Here is a 14,341-nt window from a genome sequence, read left to right on the forward strand (position 1 = left end):
TGTGACAATATAGAATGGATATCACCTATGAAAACAAATTGGTTTATTTATCACAATTGGTCACCAATATATGTTGCCTTCCAAAATGGTCCAACAAGTGAAGGTATTGCATTTAATCATTCAAACTCAATGAACTATTTGGACTTGATCTTGAATCCAGTGCTCTCTCACTCATGTGTTAAACTTCACCCCAGGACTGTCACATTCCCAAACTGCTTTCAGCTGGGAAGGACAAGGACAACACTCATAGAGTAAGGAAGGTGTGTTGGGTCATAGTCCTGTTGAAAAACGGCAGGGTAGCCTAGTGGTTAGAGCGTTGGACTAGTAAGGTTGCAAGTTGAAATCCCCAACCTGACAAGGTACAAATCTGTCGTTCTGCCCCTGAACAGGCAGTTAACCCACTGTTCCTAGTCTGCCATTAAAAATAAGAATTTGTTCTTAACTGACTTGCCTAGTAAAATAAAGGTAAAAAAATAAATAAAATGCAAACCAGATGGGATGGCAAATTGATGCAGAATGCTGTGGTAGCCATGCTGGTTAAGTGTGCCTTGAATTCTAAATACAGTGCCTTGCGAAAGTATTCGGCCCCCTTGAATTTTGCGACTTTTTGCCACTTTGCGACCTTTTGGACCTGCTTGGTGTGTTCCTTGTTCTTCATGATGCTCTCTGCGCTTTTAACGGACCTCTGATACTATCACAGTGCAGGTGCATTTATACGGAGACTTGATTACACACAGGTGGATTGTATTTATTATCATTAGTCATTTAGGTCAACATTGGATCATTCAGAGATCCTCACTGAACTTCTGGAGAGAGTTTGCTGCACTGAAAGTAAAGGGGCTGAATAATTTTGCACGCCCAATTTTTCAGTTTTTGATTTGGTAAAAAAGTTTGAAATATCCAATAAATGTCGTTCCACTTCATGATTGTGTCCCACTTGTTGTTGATTCTTCACAAAAAAATACAGTTTTATATCTTTATGTTTGAAGCCTGAAATGTGGCAAAAGGTCGAAAAGTTCAAGGGGGCCGAATACTTTCGCAAGGCACTGTAAATAACCAACAGTGTCACCAGCAAAGCACCCCCACTCCAGCACGCCTCCTCCTCAATGCTTCATGTTGAGAACCATACATGCAGAGATCATACACTCAGCTACTCTGCGTCTTACAAAGACATGGAGGTTGGAACCAAAAATCTCTCATTTGGACTCATCAGACCAAAGGACAGATTTCCACTGGTCTAAATTCCATTGCTCGTGTTTCCTGGCCCAAGCAAGTCTCTTCTTATTATTGGTGTCCTTTAGTAGTGGTTTCTTCGCAACAATTCGACCACGAAGGCCTGATTCATGAAGTCTCCTCTGAACAGATGGTTGAGATGTGTCTGTTACTTGAACTTTGTGAAGCATTTATTTGGGCTGCAATCTGAGGTGCAGTTAACTCTAATGAACTTATCCTCTACAGCAGAGGTAACTCTGGGTCTTCCTTTCCTGTGGTGGTCCTCGTGAGAGCCAGTTTCATCACAGCGCTTGATGGTTTTTGTGACTGCACTTGAAGAAACTTTAAACGTTCTTTACATTTCCGAGATTGACTGACCTTCATGTCCTAAAGTAATTATATGCTATCATTTATCTTTTATTTATTTTTTCTTAGGGGGTGATCAGCTTTAATACTGCGGGTAGATTGCTTCCATCAATGTAATTGTCTGCATCATTTCCATTCCCCCATATATTTTTTTGTTAAATATATATACATCTACAGTTGGAGTCGGATGTTTTTTATTTTTTTATTTTGTTTCACCTTTATTTAACCAGGTAGGCAAGTTGAGAACAAGTTCTCATTTACAATTGCGACCTGGCCAGGATAAAGCAAAGCAGTTTGACACATACAACGACACAGAGTTACACATGGAGTAAAACAAACATACAGTCAATAATACAGTAGAAACAAGTCTATATACGATGTGAGCAAATGAGGTGAGATAAGGGAGGTAAAGGCAAAAAAAGGCCATGGTGGCAAAGTAAATACAATATAGCAAGTAAAACACTGGAATGGTAGATTTGCAATGGAAGAATGTGCAAAGTAGAAATAAAAATAATGGGGTGCAAAGGAGAAAAATAAATAACTTAATTAAATAGAGTAGGGAAAGAGGTAGTTGTTTGGGCTAAATTATAGGTGGGCTATGTACAGGTGCAGTAATCTGTGAGCTGCTCTGACAGTTGGTGCTTAAAGCTAGTGAGGGAGATAAGTGTTTCCAGTTTCAGAGTTTTTTGTAGTTCGTTCCAGTCATTGGCAGCAGAGAACTGGAAGGAGAGGCGGCCAAAGAAAGAATTGGTTTTGGGGGTGACTAGAGAGATATACCTGCTGGAGCGTGTGCTACAGGTGGGAGATGCTATGGTGACCAGCGAGCTGAGATAAGTGGGGACTTTACCTAGCAGGGTCTTGTAGATGACATGGAGCCAGTGGGTTTGGCGACGAGTATGAAGTGAGGGCCAGCCAACGGATTGCACTGTGATAAACTGCATCCAATTTGTTGAGTAGGGTATTGGAGGCTATTTTGTAAATGACATCGCCAAAGTCGAGGATTGGTAGGATGGTCACTTTTACAAGGGTATGTTTGGCAGCATGAGTGAAGGATGCTTTGTTGCGAAATAGGAAGCCAATTCTAGATTTAACTTTGGATTGGAGATGTTTGATATGGGTCTGGAAGGAGAGTTTACAGTCTAACCAGACACCTAAGTATTTGTAGTTGTCCACGTATTCTAAGTCAGAGCCGTCCAGAGTAGTGATGTTGGACAGGCGGGTAGGTGCGGGTAGCGATCGGTTGAAGAGCATGCATTGAGGTTTACTTGTATTTAAGAGCAATTGGAGGCCACGGAAGGAGAGTTGTATGGCATTGAAGCTTGCCTGGAGGGTTGTTAACACAGTGTCCAAAGAAGGGCCAGAAGTATACAGAATGGTGTCGTCTGCGTAGAGGTGGATCAGAGACTCACCAGCAGCAAGAGCGACCTCATTGATGTATACAGAGAAGAGAGTCGGTCCAAGAATTGAACCCTGTGGCACCCCCATAGAGACTGCCAGAGGTCCGGACAGCAGACCCTCCGATTTGATACACTGAACTCTATCAGAGAAGTAGTTGGTGAACCAGGCGAGGCAATCATTTGAGAAACCAAGGCTGTCGAGTCTGCCGATGAGGATGTGGTGATTGACAGAGTCGAAAGCCTTGGCCAGATCAATGAACACGGCTGCACAGTAATGTTTCTTATCGATGGCGGTTAAGATATCGTTTAGGACCTTGAGCGTGGCTGAGGTGCACCCATGACCAACTCTGAAACCAGATTGCATAGCAGAGAAGGTATGGTGAGATTTGAAATGGTCGGTAATCTGTTTGTTGACTTGGCTTTCGAAGACCTTAGAAAGGCATGGTAGGATAGATATAGGTCTGTAGCAGTTTGGGTCAAGAGTGTCCCCCCTTTTGAAGTGGGGGATGACCGCAGCTGCTTTCCAATCTTTGGCAATCTCAGATGACACGAAAGAGAGGTTGAACAGGCTAGTAATAGGGGTGGCAACAATTTCGGCAGATAATTTTAGAAAGAAAGGGTCCAGATTGTCTAGCCCGGCTGATTTGTAGGGGTCCAGATTTTGCAGCTCTTTCAGAACATCACCTGAACGGATTTGGGAGAAGGAGAAATGGGGAAGGCTTGGGCGAGTTGCTGTGGGGGGTGCAGTGCTGTTGACCGGGGTAGGAGTAGCCAGGTGGAAAGCATGGCCAGCCATAGAAAAATGCTGGATTTGGTGGATTTATCAGTGGTGACAGTGTTTCCTATCTTCAGTGCAGTGGGCAGCTGGGAGGATGTGTTCTTATTCTCCATGGACTTTACAGTGTCCCAGAACTTTTTTGAGTTAGTGTTGCAGGAAGCAAATTTCTGCTTGAAAAATCTAGCATTGGCTTTTCTAACTGCCTGTGTATAATGGTTTCCAGCTTCCCTGAACAGCTGCATATCACGGGGGCTGTTCGATGCTAATGCAGAACGCCATAGGATGTTTTTGTGTTGGTTAAGGGCAGTCAGGTCTGGGGAGAACCAAGGGCTATATCTGTTCCTGGTTCTACATTTCTTGAGTGGGGCATGTTTATTTAAGATGGTTGGGAAGGCATTTAAAAGAAAATATCCAGGCATCCTCTACTGACGGGATGAGATCAATATCCTTCCAGGATACCCCGGCCAGGTCAATTAGAAAGGCCTGCTGTGTTTCAGGGAGCGTTTTACAGTGATGAGTGGAGGTCGTTTGACCGCTGACCCATTACGGATGCAGGCAATGATGCAGTGATCGCCGAGATCTTGGTTGAAGACAGCAGAGGTGTATTTAGAGGGCAAGTTGGTTAGGATGATATCTATGAGGGTGCCCGTGTTTAAGGCTTTGGGGAGGTACCTGGTAGATTCATTGATAATTTGTGTGAGATTGAGGGCATCAAGTTTAGATTGTAGGATGGCTGCGGTGTTAAGCATGTTCCAGTTTAGGTCGCCTAGCAGCACGAGCTCTGAAGATAGATGGGGGGCAATCAGTTCACATAATATATCCCATTTAGCAGACGCTTTTGTCCAAAGCGACTTACAAGTCGGCTGGGGCCACTACTTTTACATATGGGTGGCCCCAGCGGGAATCGAACCCACGACGCTTGGTGTTGCAAGCGCCATGCTCTACCGACTGAGCCACACAGGACCCTGGTGTCCAGAGCACAGCTGGGGGCAGAGGGTGGTCTATAGCAGGCGGCAACAGTGAGAGACTTGATTTTAGAGAGGTGGATTTTTAAAAGTAGAAGTTCAAATTGTTTGGGTAAAGACCTAGATAGTAGGACAGAACTCTGCAGGCTATCTTTGCAGTAGATTGCAACACCGCCCGCTTTGGCAGTTCTATCTTGTCTGAAAATGTTTGGTGGTCTTCCTAAGCCAGGATTCAGACACAGCTAGAACATCCGGGTTGGTAGAGTGTGCTAAAGCAGTGAATAGAACAAACTTAGGGAGGAGGCTTCTAATGTTAACATGCATGAAACCAAGGCTATTACGGTTACAGAAGTCATCAAAAGAGAGCGCCTGGGGAATAGGAGTGGAGCTAGGCACTGCAGGGCCTGGTTTCACCTCTACATCGCCAGAGGAACAGAGGAGGAGTAGAATAAGGGTGCGGCTAAAAGCAATAAGAATTGGTCGTCTAGAACGTCTGGAACAGAGAGTAAAAGGAGGTCTCTGGGGGCGATAAAATAGCATCAAGGTATAATGTACAGACAAAGGTATGGTAGGATGTGAATACAGTGGAGGTAAACCTAGGTATTGAGTGATGAAGAGAGAGATATTGTCTCTAGACACATCATTGAAAACAGGAGATGTCATTGCATGTGTGGGTGGTGGAACTAATAGGTTGGATAAGGTATAGTGAGCAGGACTAGAGGCTCTACAGTGAAATAAGCCATTAAACACTAACCAGAACAGCAATGGACAAGGCATGTTGACATTAAGGAGAGGCATGCTTAGTCGAGTGATCAAAAGGGTCCTGTGAGTGGAGAGGTTGGTTGGGGGTTTAGACAGCGAGCCAGGCCATCGGTAGCAAGCTAGCATAGGATGGACATCTGTTATTAGGCACCTCTTGCATTCCATCATTAGATTAGTGGTGTTCCGTGTGGTAGAGGGGATTAATCCAAATCACACAACAACAACAAAAATAAAAACATTAGATATAGTTATAGAGGCCCAAGAAGAAAAAAAAATAAAATAAAAAAATAAAAAAAATTGTCCGATTGTCTATTCAGATAGCAGCCGATAAGACAGCTAACGGTTAGTAGGCCGCAGATGGGCGTTCAGGTAACGTCACGACGGAGGAGCCAGCCGGATAACTCCTTCAGGTAGATAACATCGGCAGTCCAGTTGTGAAGGCCCGGTGGGGCTCCGCGTAGGCAGTAAAACAGGTCCGGATAGGTGACTGCAGCCTAGGAGTGATTGATGGAACTCGTCAGCTGGCTAGCTCCGGAATAATTGATGTTTGCTCCGGAATCGACGAAAGCCGATAGTCACACGGATAGCAGCTAGCTAGCTGTGAGATCCAGGTATGAATGTCCAGAGTTAGCGGTTGAAATCTAGGGACATGGAGAGAAAAATTGGTCTGGTATGTTCCGTTCCGAGCCGCGCTGCGCTGCGCCGTACAAAACTGGCGATAGATTTTCGAGCTAAAGGATAGCTGATGACCACAAACCGTGGTTAGCTGAATACTAACGATTTGCCAGTAAAGAAGCTAACTAGCTTCTGAACTAGCTTCTGGATTAGCTTCTGGATTAGCTTCTGGCTAGCTCCTGGCTAGCTTCTGGCTAGTTTCTGGCCAGCTTCTTGGAGTTTCTGGCTAGCTTCTTGGAGGATTACAGATTTGAGGTAAATAATACTTTTTATAAATATAAATTGGTGAGGTGGGTTGCAGGAGAGTGTTTTGAAGATGAGTTTATGGAAATTTAAAAAAATGTTTGTGAAAAAAGTTGTAAATATATATATATATATACGGGACACGACAAGATGAGGACAAAAGACGTCTGAACTGCTATGCCATCTTGGAAAAAAAAAGTGTTTGCATACACTTAGGTTGGAATCATTAAAACTCGTTTTTCAACCACTCCACAAATTTCTTGTTTAACAAACTAGTTTTGGAAGTCAGTTAGGACATCTACTTTGTGCATGACACAATTCATTTTTCCAACAATTGTTTGCAGACAGATTATTTCACTTATAATTCACTGTATCACAATTCCAGTGGGTCAGAAGTTTACATACAATAAGTTGACTGTGCCTTTAAGCAGCTTGGAAAATTCCAGAAAATGATGTCATGGCTTTAGAAGCTTCTGATAGGCTAATTGACATCATTTGAGTCAATTGGAGGAGTACCTGTGGCTGTATTTTAAGGCCTACCTTCAAAGTCAGTGCCTCTTTCCTTGACATAAAGGGAAAATCAAAATAAATCAGCAAAGACCCCAGAAAAAAAAACTGTAGACCTCCACAAGTCTGGTTCATTGTTGGGAGCAATTTCCAAGCGCCTGAAGGAAGAAGCCACAGCTCCAAAACCGCCATAAAAAAAGCCAGACTACGGTTTGAAACTGCACAAGGGGACAAAGATCGTACTTTTTGGAGAAATGTCCCCTGGTCTGATGAAACAAAACTAGAACTGTTTTGCCATAATGACCATTGTTATGTTTGGAGGAAAAAGGGGGAGGCTTGCAAGCCGAAGAACACCATCCCAACCGTGAAGCACGGGGGTGGTAGCATCATGTTGTGGGGGTGCTTTGCTGCAGGAGGGTCTGGTGCACTTTACAAAATAGATGGCATCATGAGGCAGGAAGATTATGTGGATATATGGAAGCAAAATCTCAAGACATCAGTCAGGAAGTTAAAGCTTGGTCACAAATGAGTCTTCCAAATGGACAATGACTGCATTAGCCAGTCAGATAGCACTGGGGGGGGGGGGGGTTGTGTTTTGTTTGTTGATGTGTCTAAGGACTAGAATTAACGTCTTTATGTGACAAAGTCAACTATGTAGTGATATTGCACATGACCTGGGGGTTTGTCAAAATGAAAGTGTTATTGATTTTACAACAATCAATTCGCCTCAGACCAAATCCCAATACTGACTGTGCAGTAGTTTGTTAGCTCTCCTGTCAAAGACGTAATCATCATTATGAATAGTGTCTACGTTGACAATAACTGACATCACTATAACCCCTTATGAACTTTAAAGTAAAATGATTCACCATAGCTACAGGCCTGTGCAGTGCTAGAGGGTGGTGTATTGTGGTTGTGTCAAAACTCATGCAGGTGTCAACAAGCATGTAGTGGACACACCTATGTACAGTAAGCTCTAAATTACTTTATCAGTAAATGGATGACTAGTGTGGGAGAAAGAAGAGATAGTGTTTGTGTAGCAACACAGAAATTCAACAACAGACTTAATTGTTCATCACTGGGGCCGAGCTCCCTGCCATCCAGGGCCTCTATATCAGGCTTTAATTTATTGTACAACATTAAAGACTGAAATTAGTTGTAGAAAGGCCACAGACCAAAGTCCTTCCACTTAAAAATCCTGATACTGACAGTGCAGCAGTTTGTTAGCTCTTCTGTCTAAGACGTAATCATCATTATGAATAGTGTCTACATTTTCTAGGCTTCTAATGCAACTTCTCTCACCCAGACAATGAATCATCCTCACACTTAATGGCAGTGCCCCTCCCTCTCACTGACTGGCTTCAACCCAGCTTGAGCTGGGAAGGGGAGAGGGTGTTTGGGTGGATGGGGTGAGGGACAATGGTAGCTTAGGAAAGGAGTGTGAGAGGTGGGGGGCGGGGGTAGAAGGAGGGGGAGATGTTGGTGGCTGTGGGAGGCAACGGGTGAAGGGTGCAGTGTGTGTGTGAGAAAATATTATTTCTCTTGGATTCACAGAGCCACACCCTGATCTGTCAACAACAATTCTACTGAAGTTGCAAAGACCTGAGGTATTGTTTTGTGTTTACATTCAACTCAGAGCATCAACAGACGGTAGAAAGAATTCCCAACAGTTGATAAGATATACAGGTACATAAAAAATATGTGGCTTGATGTTGGAAGAACACATAAATCATACATCTAGGCGATAACCACGACTAAATATTTGAAATATTCAGGGCAAATAAAACTAAGACTTGTAAATCATTAGCAGAAAAAATATGAACCCAATTTGTGATTTGGCTATGCCCCTAAATGTAACTTTTAAATGATAAGGCCTGTTCTTCTATTGGATCATGTTTGTAAAGATTGACTGTGTAATTAAAGGGACTGTTTTATGTGAATGAGAGAGTTAGGGAGGTAACATCAGAGCATCTCATCAAATTCTTCTGGAAAGTCTCCAAAATTGTCCCGTATGAAGGATAACCCTACCTTAACTTTCTCACGTTATGTTCTTCATGCAGATGTTCGTCTTCCAGATCTGGTTAAGGATGGGTCTTTTCTACATAAAAAGAACACTCCCACAAGAAATTACTATCACAGGTAAGATATATTAATATATATTGTGATATATTGTGTTAACAATAACTGACATCACTATAACCCCTTGTGAATTTCAAAGTAAAATGATTCACCATCACTACAGGCCTGTGCAGTGCAAGTGGGCGGTGTATTGATGCTGTGTTAACTCTTGCAGGTGTCAACTAGCATGTACAGTACCAGTCAAAAGTATGGACACACCTACTCATTCAAGAGTTTTCCTTAATTTATTAAAACTATTATCTACACTGTAGAATAATAGTGAAGACATCAAAAATATGAAATAACACATATGGAATCATGTAGTAACCAAAAAAGTGTTAAACAAATCAAAATATATTTTATATTTGAGATTCTTCAAAGTAGCCACCCTTTTCCTTGATTACAACTGCACACTCTTGGCATTCTCTCAGTCAGATGCAGCTGGAATGCTTTTCCAACAGCCTTGAAGGAGTTCCAGTGATGTGGTGTGGTTGGACCCAGGTACAGAGAAGAGACCAGACGAGGAATCAATGCTTAAGGATAAACATAATACTTTACTAAGAAACGGTGGCCACAGGATCACAGTACACATGAAAAAAACAGTAAGCTCTAAATGACTTCATCAGTAAATAGTTGACTAGTGTGTGTGAAAGAAGAGATTGCTATTGTTAATCACTGGGGCCGAGCTCCCTGCCATCCAGGACCTCTATATAAGGCGGTATCAGAGGAAGGCCTGAAAAACTGCCAAAGACTCCAGCCACCCAAGTCATAGACTGTTCACTCTGCTACCGTCCGGCAAACGGTAACCGGAGCATCGGCTCTTGGACAAACAGACTCTGAGAAAGCTTCTACCCCCAAGCCATAGGACTGCTAAATAGTCAATTCAGACGCGTTTCTTTTTATGCTCTTTACTTGTCAGTGTTCCAAACATAACATTATTTGTCTTTTTACCTAATCATGCAAACGCCATCCAATATAGTTCATAGCAAGCAGTGCTTTGGGTTAGTCAGATGTTATTAAATATAACAGAATAGATGAACTGGAATGACATTCCATCTCACAAGATGGTTGGCCAATAAGAACTAACTGAAAGCCACACCCCCAATAAGCCAGCGATATGACTGCATTGAAGCATAATGTCACTTTGCTTCTATGGCTGTATGCACCATGCCAGTGCCTATTTGATTTGTTCATTTAGCGAAAAAGACAGCTCATAATCCAGTGCCCTTATTACAGTCAACACACCTATATTTTGCTAAATTGTGTGTCAGCCTCATGGCAAAATGTGTATAATAGCATGAGATTCGCTACAAACCTGCACATTTTTCTCTTTGCCCCATGGCACATTTCTGCAGGCCCACCCACCAACAAATTTCTGGCTATGCCACTGAGCTAATTATTGGTTACCTGGACTATATACAGTACATGTATATATATATCCACTGTGTATTTCCGTTTTCGGAATATTTAGATAAAGCTTGGAATAAAAGACTATCTATAATTAAATCGTACAAATATTTAGCTTCTATGTGGTAAATGGCATGTGTGTATATAGATTGTGTATAGGCTTGTCTCCCATACAAATCTTCTCTTCGTGACAGACAGGGTTCAAATGCCCTCGGTTTCTTTTTTTCTGTATTTATTTATCTGTATGTGTTATGTTATGTTATGTTATATTACGTACGTATGTATACCGTCTGTACATTTGTTTGTATATATTTTTTTTTACTGCTCTAGGGATATAATTATTGTTTGGATAACCTTAATTACTATTATGTATTGATTTTTACCTTATATTTTCTCACCCTTTATGCAATGTGCAATGCAGAGAACACCAGAAGAAAAATTAGCATTTAATTACCAAAGTGAATTATTGTAATGTTTGTTTATGTGTCAATTAATCCCATAAGTGATGGGTTGCCAATTGGCAATTTGACACAATCTTTTAAAATTAATTATATATATATATATATATATAATATATATATATATATATATATACACAGACACACACACACACACACACACACCACACACACACACACACACACACACACACACACACACACACACACACACACACACACACAGACCAAGGTGCGGCGTGGTACGTGTTCATATGATTTATTCTGACTGAACACTGAATACAAAATAACAAAAAGAATAGCCGAAACAGTTCTGACAGGTGCAACAAACACTAAACAGAAAATAACCTCCCACAACTAACAGTGGGAAAACAGGCTACCTAAGTACGGTTCTCAATCAGAGACAACGAAAGACAGCTGTCCCTGATTGAGAACCATACCAGGCCAAACACATAGAAATACACAACCTAGACATACAAACATAGAATGCCCACCCACATCACACCCTGACCAAACAAAAAATAGAAACATAGAAAGCAATCTACGGTCAGGGCGTGACAGACACTCTCACACACACCCCCACACATTCACATACACTACCTACACATACCGACAATACAAACACACATACACTCATGATATGCTGCTGCTATTCTGTTCTTTATTTTACTCTTGTTATTATCTCTCCTGATGCCTAGTCACTTTACCCTGCCTTCATGTACATATCTACCTCAAATACCTCGTACCCCTGCACATTGATCTGGTACTGGTACTCCCTGTATATAGCTCCCCATTGATCTGGTACTGGTACTCCCTGTATATAGCTCCACATTGATCTGGTACTGGTACTCCCTGTATATAGCTCCACATTGATCTGTACTGGTACTCCCTGTATATAGCTCCCCATTGATCTGGTACTGGTATGCCCTGTATATAGCTCCACATTGATCTGGTACTGGTATGCCCTGTATATAGCTCCACATTGATCTGGTACTGGTACTCCCTGTATATAGCTCCCCATTGATCTGGTACTGGTATGCCCTGTATATAGCTCCACATTGATCTGGTACTGGTATGCCCTGTATATAGCTCCACATTGATCTGGTACTGGTACTCCCTGTATATAGCTCCACATTGATCTGGTACTGGTACTCCCCCCTGTATATAGCTCCACATTGATCTGTACTGGTACTCCCTGTATATAGCTCCACATTGATCTGGTACTGGTATGCCCTGTATATAGCTCGACATTGATCTGGTACTGGTACTCCCTGTATATAGCTCCACATTGATCTGGTACTGGTACTCCCTGTATATAGCTCGACATTGATCTGTACTGGTACTCCCTGTATATAGCTCCACATTGATCTGGTACTGGTATGCCCTGTATATAGCTCGACATTGATCTGGTACTGGTACTCCCTGTATATAGCTCCACATTGATCTGGTACTGGTATGCCCTGTATATAGCTCCACATTGATCTGGTACTGGTACTACCTGTATATAGCTCCACATTGATCTGGTACTGGTACTCCCTGTATATAGCTCCACATTGATCTGTACTGGTACTCCCTGTATATAGCTCCCCATTGATCTGGTACTGGTATGCCCTGTATATAGCTCCACATTGATCTGGTACTGGTACTCCCTGTATATAGCTCCACATTGATCTGGTACTGGTACTACCTGTATATAGCTCCACATTGATCTGGTACTGGTACTCCCTGTATATAGCTCCACATTGATCTGTACTGGTACTCCCTGTATATAGCTCCCCATTGATCTGGTACTGGTATGCCCTGTATATAGCTCCACATTGATCTGGTACTGGTACTCCCTGTATATAGCTCCACATTGATCTGGTACTGGTACTCCCTGTATATAGCTCCACATTGATCTGGTACTGGTACTCCCTGTATATAGCTCCACATTGATCTGGTACTGGTATGCCCTGTATATAGCTCCACATTGATCTGGTACTGGTACTCCCTGTATATAGCTCCACATTGATCTGGTACTGGTACTCCCTGTATATAGCTCCACATTGATCTGGTACTGGTACTCCCTGTATATAGCTCCACATTGATCTGGTACTGGTACTCCCTGTATATAGCTCCACATTGATCTGGTACTGGTACTACCTGTATATAGCTCCACATTGATCTGGTACTGGTACTCCCCCTGTATATGGCTCCACATTGATCTGGTACTGGTACTCCCTGTATATAGCTCCACATTGATCTGGTACTGGTACTCCCCCCTGTATATAGCTCCCCATTGATCTGGTACTGGTACTCCCTGTATAGCTCCATTCTTATGTACTTCATTCCTCTTGTATTCCTATTTTTATTCAATTTTTTTAACCACATCGTTGGGAAGGGCTCATAAGCAAGCATTTCACGGTTAAGTGTACACCAGTTGTGTTCAACGCATGTGACAAATACAATTTGATTTGATTTGTGAGGATGAGGTTGATTTGTCTTTGTCTTTACTGATATTAACGTCTGCACACAGTGAATAATCCTTTATGCTTTGCACAAACAGCATTGCTGGACTAAAAGTGCATCCCTTTCACTTGGAGACTGACAGAAGAGAGAGTGGAGATTACATTGTTTAGGGGCATTTGCAGTGTGTGTATCTGGTTTGCATTATGGTGTTATATTCTCCCCGAAGGCCTCTCATTATGTCTACACCCATGTCCCAGACCCACAGAGAAAACAAATATTTCACTGCAAGTGTGCTTGTTGTCTGTTCTTCTCCTGTTCTGATTCTTTGTGTGGATTCTGAATGCAGTCTAATATTAAACAAACCAAGAACAGCAATGCTCAATGGAGTGTGATACTCTAATGTTGGCCCATCGATGGGAAATTCAAACATCTGATATCTGCTCTAAAATGTTAGTGAACATGTAATAGAGGCAATTAGGTTTACCATAATCTCTCTCGCTCTCTGAACTCACTCCTGACTCAGAATGCTCCAGTCTTATCAGCAGTTTATAGTGATAGCATGAGCTCAACTGTCTGAACACAGAACCCAGCCTCCCCCACTTCAGGCCCTATCCAAACCACATTCCTGTGGGGTTAGGGAGGAGCCCATAATGCTCTCTTAATCACCATGCTTGAATGAACTGCATGCAGAAAGAGGGGCAGAGAAAGTTGATGTACTTTCTGGTACATGATCAGGAAAGGTTTTAAATGGGCCTAACAGAATATTTGAAAGGCCTTGCCGGTCCGTCCGAGTGCACTCAAATGTCCTACTATTCATAATAATGACACAGAATACAGTGCATTCGGAAAGTGTTCAGACTCCTTGACTTTCTCCACATTTTGTTACGTTACAGACTTATTCTATATTGATCAAATCCCCCCCCCCCCATCAATCTACACACAATACCCCATAGCGAAAAATGCAAAAACATTTTTAGAAAATGTTTCAAATTTATTTAAAAGAAT

Source organism: Oncorhynchus masou, chromosome 3 (assembly GCF_036934945.1).
Source record: "Oncorhynchus masou masou isolate Uvic2021 chromosome 3, UVic_Omas_1.1, whole genome shotgun sequence".
In the NCBI taxonomy this organism is placed as follows: domain Eukaryota; kingdom Metazoa; phylum Chordata; class Actinopteri; order Salmoniformes; family Salmonidae; genus Oncorhynchus; species Oncorhynchus masou.